This window comes from Priapulus caudatus, unplaced genomic scaffold (genome assembly GCF_000485595.1).
Source record: "Priapulus caudatus unplaced genomic scaffold, Priapulus_caudatus-5.0.1 Scaffold902, whole genome shotgun sequence".
Lineage (NCBI taxonomy): Eukaryota > Metazoa > Priapulida > Priapulimorpha > Priapulimorphida > Priapulidae > Priapulus > Priapulus caudatus.
Window position 1 is genome coordinate 120,626 of NW_014577963.1, and position 7,402 is coordinate 128,027.

Below are 7,402 nucleotides of genomic sequence, written 5' to 3' on the forward strand. Positions count from 1 at the left end.
TATATATATATATATAATATATACGTATATATATATATATAATATATATGTGGTCTCCGTAGCCCGCATATTACGCGTTCGCAAATATTCAACAATTGAAAGCTCTGATAGTTGATATAAATTTATAAAAATTGTCGGGATTTGGATGCGTGCATGGGTGTGTCCGCCCCACGCACGTCACCCGTGCCTTAATTGCCATTGATGTTTATGTGCTCTTGACATTATTGAGTGTTACTCGATTACGACTATTTCCCGCATTACAGGTGTCGGGCTCGCTATCTCTGGCCTTGGAATAGTATTTTTGTACATGAGAGCGCAAAACAAATTGGATCTGAGCTCATCCAACCTGCAGCGAGGACTCGGGATCCAGGGATCTAGAGGTAGCTGGAAGGCAAGCCGTGGTTGTTAAGGTGTTGTAAGCTGTTGTAAGCTGTTGTAAGCTGTTGTAAGTTATTGTAAGCTGTTGTAAGTTGTTGTAAGCTGCCGGGAAGTAAGCTATTGTAGTGGTAAGCTGTTGTAACGTGGTTGGGCGGCAGCGAATTAAAATCATAGCTATCTATAAAGAATAGAGAATAGAGAAAATTAGAAGCGGACCTCGGAGCAGTACACGGAGTATTTTCGATTCCACGTGACGGACCGACGGTAAACTATTTCCGCGTACAGCTCATGAAGTGTGCAGACGATGACGAACGATCGAACGAACGGACGAACGAGATGAAATGGCGACGCCGCGAGCTACGAGTTTATACTATCAGGAGTGCATATGGATCTATAATATACACTCCTGTTACTATTCGATTAACGTTTATACACTGTAGAGTGAATGTGATTCATAATCATCCTGTAATATACAATGTATATATACCCCGTACAGACTGCATATTTGATCCCGCATCAAACTAGTCCAGGCCAGACGCATGCTAAATTTTTGCAGTGTGTACACGCTATCCCGGGCTAAATACGCGCTAGTACGGACTAAGTTAGCCCCGCAAATAAAGGTGGGCCTACGCGCGCACGCACCCCTAAACACACACACGCACGCACGCACGCGGTTCACAGAATGCGCGCATAAACGTGTATTTTTTACCTTGGATGTCAGCGGTGGGTGACTGATGGTCATACCGTTGCAGGGCTGACGTTGACGATATTCGTCGACCAGCTGAACTACATGTCCGGCCTTACGGAAGCTGCCGGAGCCAGAATCAGCGTGCACGAACCCGGCCACTCACCGTTCATCGTCGAGAACGGCATAGACGTACCCGTCGGCACCAGGACGTCTATCGGTGTCACCCAGGTGGACATTTTAACAGGGGACCCGAAAGCATAGATCCGCTGCGATAGTTTCCGGGAGTTGGGGGAGAATAGTTGACGCCATCTTGAAAAGAAATAGTTAGCGATGAACGAGTTTTAGTTTTGTTTTAGTAGTTTTGTTAGTTTTGTTTAACTGGTTCATATTGAAATATATCCTAATTTTGTCACATTTGTGCGTGGGTTTATCTCTCTCTCTCTCTCTCTCTCTCTCTCTCTCTCTCTCTCTCTCCGCACGCATGTGTGTATGTATGTATGTATGTATATGTATGTGTGTGTGTGTGTTGACTGTTGAATAATGGATTAAACAAGTGGTGTATGCGTATTAGACACAACCTTTACAGATCAGACCAATTAGTTGCGCAACGCACTATCCCGCTTCCTGCCGCGGTAGGAAAGGTAAATATCAACGGCACAACCATTATATGCAGAGGAACACTGTTATGAAAATATATTCCATTCAACCGTGAAGCAGAATAATAAGGCATATGTTGTCGTAAAAATTATAAATGGCGTCTATAAACATGCTTATTGTAGATTTGTGTGACATTCTCGCATGTTACTCGTGCATTGTTGGTATAGCGACAAGGTTACATCAGGCGCACACGAATTGTCGCGTAGCGCAGAGGAGGCGGCATAGACGGAAATATCTGCGAGTGTTATAATCCTCCATATTGCTCGCAGATTATAGATTATTTATTAAACCAGGTAGGCTAATATATGAATTTGCTTACCTCTAGTGGCTCCGCCCTGCTTCACGAGGTATCGTAAGTTATCAGAAGCGTAGTTAAAGGTGAAACAGTTACCGTAATCGGTGGAGAGATGCAGCTTAAAGTCCCTATAAAAGAGATATCGACGATACAATAATACACAATGAAGTCTTTTATTAATATAACTTTTATTTAATATGTCTAGCTGGTTCGCGACAGTCCTAATTATTTTAAGACTTTGGTAAGACTAAGGTTTTGTTATAGAATTACAGTTATAGTTAATAGTTGTTTGTTGATTTGCTGTAGTTGTTGTTGTTGTTGTTGTTGTTGTTGTTGGCGTATTGCAGTTATATCGTATTGGCGTTGCCTTTATTTTTTTTAGTTATCAAACACAACCCACTACTGTTGTACGCGAGGTACCCCTGCATGTGTTGACTTACTTCTCCATATTGCACTTGATGCCGTTGAAATAGCAGCTTATGATCATGGTGTCCTTCTCTGTGCTGGAATTAATCATCTCTTGCCAGGTAAGGCTGCTTAGCATCTTCAGCAGCAGCTGCCGTCTAAGCTGCTCCCCCACTTCTGCATCGTCCTATAGAGAAAATTCGACTGATTTGGAGAATTGTAGAATGAATCCTACCTCATGTCGATTACGTTGAATCTCGTTCATTTGTTAGCCGTGCTGCATGCTGTAACTGAGGGACTCTAGAATCACCATCGGTGCGTGCAGTACGTGCGCACGAGTTCCACTAATAAAATAAATAATTTACAGGATTAACTATCAACTGTTTCTAACATTCTCTGACCGCCTTCATCGCCCACATCCACCTGAGGATTTTCGGGAAAAAGGGGGGGGGAGAGTCTCCTCTCTACATTAAATTTATACTTTCACGAGGGGATATAATACTTATACTCAGGAAAGTATAACGTACTTTCATAAGTATTAATCTCTCTCTCTCTCTCTCTCTCTCTCGCTCTCTCTCTTACAATTTGAGAATTACATTCGCGCGCGCGCGTGTATTACGTATATATAGGCGCATGCACTCACACAGCTGTCGTCGTCGTTCTCGTAGCTGTAATCGAAAGGGTCGCAAATCTTGGCCTCCTGCACGGTGTCCACGTTGATGTTGTACGCATTCAAGCTTATCACGCGGCGTTACGCGTTCTTGGTTGCAGATTGTCACGGCTGTCTGGAAAACATCAGCTCCTTGGCCGTAGATCCGTCCACGTCGACAAGCTTCGAATTAGGAAGATGGTACTTTTCCAATATGTTAATACGCCCTGCACGATGGCCGAAGGCGAAGAGCAGCACAAAGAGGGAGCCGCGACGGCGTGATTGCCGGCGGAACAAGCGACATCGGCGTGGCGTCCCTGTACCACGCCGTGTAGCCGAGCGTGCTATCCACGAAGTCCCGCCCAGCACCCTGTCTTATCGCTACCACGGGTACGTCGCCGTTGCTGGTCGTCTGACTGCGTCTTTTCTCTAGCACGCTCACGCGGTGCCGATGTGAGCGACGAACATATTATGCGGACACGCGTGCGACGTAGCGCAGCAGTGTCGTGCGGTTCTCTCTATGCCCTCGTGCGGCAGTGCTGTGGCGTGTGTTCGGCATTTGTTACGTATTGTCTGTGCGCGTACGCGTGCGCGTGTGTGCATGCGGCGCGCTCGTGCTTGCGTGGTGCTCGCTGTGCGTGGCTGTCTGTCTGTCTTCGCGACTCCTGTGTGGATATTGTTGGGGTGTCGCCGCATTACCGGCTGCATGTATAAACACTTGCTTTTCACCGGGTCGCGGCAGGCTTCATAACTTAAAAATCTATTCCAGCGCACCGTTGAGTTCGATCAGCTGTCATGCAATTATCTAGAGTAAGAGTAATAGAATTCCCTATTGAGTCTACTCGCTGAATTTACATGTATGCACAGTGGATGGCATCGTGCTCCGTATAATTACGCAATTGTTTGCAGCGTTAGCAACAGCAACGCGTCTCCCAACAGCACTGAGCAAGTGCAGACCATCGATGAATGAAGTAACACCTCAGGGTGAATATGAAACAGTCAGTATAACATTCGATTTCGAGAATATAATATAGAAACGGCATCCGCTCATTTCAAAGGAAATCATAATCCATGTATTCTGGCCAAGGACGAGGGAAGGACGGAATTAATTTAGCTAGGTGCTAGGTTGTCGGCTATAAATAAAAAGTAATGAAATAATGAAATCAATAAATATTAAACTTACATGAAATAACAATAATTTACATAAATATATTGATGCATAAACTAAATATATGAAATAATGCACACTGACATAAATAAACATATTACAGTTTAATATTCTAAAGCGTAATGAAATATGCATGGTGTCCATTTAGGGACAAATATCTCTTACAGAGTAATTGATAGCACGCATATCGCTCATGTTTGTTTAGCGTCGTCCACGGTGGACGTAGTCCAAAATATTGAACATGTTTAAGATATATAGCATTTATATCATTTGATTTATAGCATTGATATATACGATATATATCAATGGCCTTATTTTATGCGTAGCGTATTTGTCGTTTAGGATTGCGATGACCAATCCAATGGTGTTGGTGTGCTTTTCTAAGCTTCACAAACCGCTCTGTAAGCGTTTACAATTATTCCCCTTCCCCTTTGCTCTGTTTCCTTTCTCTCTCTCGCCCCTCTCTCCGATTCTATCCCACTCACTTTCGCCTCTCAGCCTCTTTCCTTCGTTCACCATCGCGTGCTTCAGTTGATCTCCGTTCATATCTCGTAATGATATCAGAAAAGTCCGGCTGTGCTAATTTTAGGCACAGGAAAAAGGGGATATTAAATGCCGAAATGCGCGCCTAGGAAAATACATGTTATGTAATACACTCTGTCGCGTTTTTGTTTTTGCATTAAACACAAACATTTGCAAAAAATATCCCAAACGACCACAATCATATTTGTAAATGTTTTCTGTACAGAACGCACCTTGAATTGAAGGTACGATGTTCGTGAAAAGAATTATAGATCAAAAGGACCTAGAAATTAGTTTATTCCCTACCCATGTTATAACAAGGGAGTTTTATACCCCTCTTATCTTTTGATCTCAATATGGGCGGCGGAGGGGGTGACTATTATCTTGCTCTCGATCTTCTCCCTCCCATCCCTCCTCTCTCCTGTGGGACTGCGCTTATATGCTCGCCTGATTGGAACTGTTGTTATGCAATGTGAATCGTGCCAGGTGCTTAGGAATGTTTTTGAGAATAAGACCAGACGATGAATAGTTGACGATTATAAATCCAAAAAAAGTCAAAAAAAAATGGAATAATCCTCAAAAAAATCCCGAAATGTCTCGTGTTATTGCTAGAAATTCATTCCTACCTGGCACCTAGTCTAGATTGCATGAGAAGATGTTAAGGCCACTACAAAATTACACAATATTGCTTGTCCACTCCACAGACACGGTGCTATAGAAATAGACGGCACCAGTCATCGATCGCATAGTATATATATATATATATATATATATATATATACACACACACACACACACACACACACACACACACACACACACACACACACACACACACACATGCACGGCGCACGCACACGCCCCGCACGCACGCTCACACGCATGCCTGGACGCACGCGCACGCTCACACGCACGCACACGCTCGCACGCACGCACATGCACACAAACACGCGCTGTCATGCACACGCACGCGCACGCGCTCCCAGCAAGCGCGCTCGTGAACACGCACGCCTGCACGCACGCGCACGCCCACACGCACACACAAGCGCACGCACGTACGTACGCACGCTCACACGCACGCCTGCACGCACGCTCACACGCACGCCTGCACGCACGCCTGCACGCACGCCTGCACGCACGCTCACACGCACGCCTCAAACGCACGCATGCACGCACGCCTGCACGCACGCTCACACGCACGCACGCACGCACGCCTGCACGCACGCTCAAACGCACGCCTGCACGCACGCTCAAACGCACGCCTGCACGCACGCTCACACGCACGCCTGCACGCACGCTCAAACGCACGCATGCACGCACGCTCACACGCATGCCTGCACGGCAGTGCACGCACGCTCACACGCACGCCTGCACGCACGAGCACACGCGCGCTCGCACGCACGCTCGCACGCACGCCTGCACGCACGCTCACACGCACGCCTGCACGAACGAGCACACGCGCGCTCGCACGCACGCTCGCACGCACGCCTGCACGTACGCTCACACGTACGCCTGCACGCACGCCTGCACGCACGCTCGCACGCACGCACGCTCGCACGCTCACACGCACGCCTCCACGCACGCTCACACGCACGCCTGCACGCACGCCTGCACGCACGCTGTTGCCCACGCACGCTCGCACGCTCTCGCGTACGCCTGCAGCACGCTCACACGCACGCCTGCACGCACGCTCACACGCACGCCTGCTACGCACGCTCAACGCACGCATGCACGCACGCTTCGCACGCAGCACGCTCGCACGCTCACGACGCACGGCCTGCGACGCACGCCTCACACGCACGGCCTGCACGCACGCCTGCACGCACGCTCGCACTGCACGCCTGCAACGGCAGTGCCACAGCTCAACACTGTTACGCTCGCACGCAGCCTGCACGCACCGGCTCGTCTACGCACGCCTGCACGCACGCCTTCACGCCGTCCACGACGCCTTGCACGAACGAGCACTACGCGCGCTCGCACGCACGCTCGCACGCAGCGGCCTTCACGCCACGACTGCACGGACGAGCACACGCGCGCTCGCACGCACGCTCGCACGCACGCTCGCACGGCCGCTGCACGCCACACCCTCACACGCCCACGCTCTGTACGCACGTCACACGCACGCTGTACGCACGCGTCGCACGCGCGCGCCTGCCGCACGCCTGCACGCACGCTCGCACGCACGCCTGCACGCACGCTCACACGCACGCCTGCACGCACGTGCCAACGGCGCGCTCGCGACGCTCACCACGCACGCCTGCACGCACGGAGCACACGCGCGCTTCGCTACGACGCCTACGCCTGCACGCACGCTCGCACGCACGCTGACACGCACGCACGCCTCGCACGCTCACACAGCAAGCCTACAGCACGAGCTGCACGCGCGCTCGCACGCGCACGCACGCACGCACGCACGCAGGATCCACCGTGTTTGATTCGCGTCGCCTGTTTATTGTGCGCACATACAGACAAGATGGCGCTACGGCGACGAGAGTCGACGCGACGCGTGTCTGCTTGCTACATGCGTCTAAACAGAGAATTGCTCCGACCTGTGAGTTTGGAGGATAAAAATAGACCCCGCCCACCTTTCCATTTTTGCGAGGGATAAAATATAGAATTCGTGACGCTTCGTTTCACGGC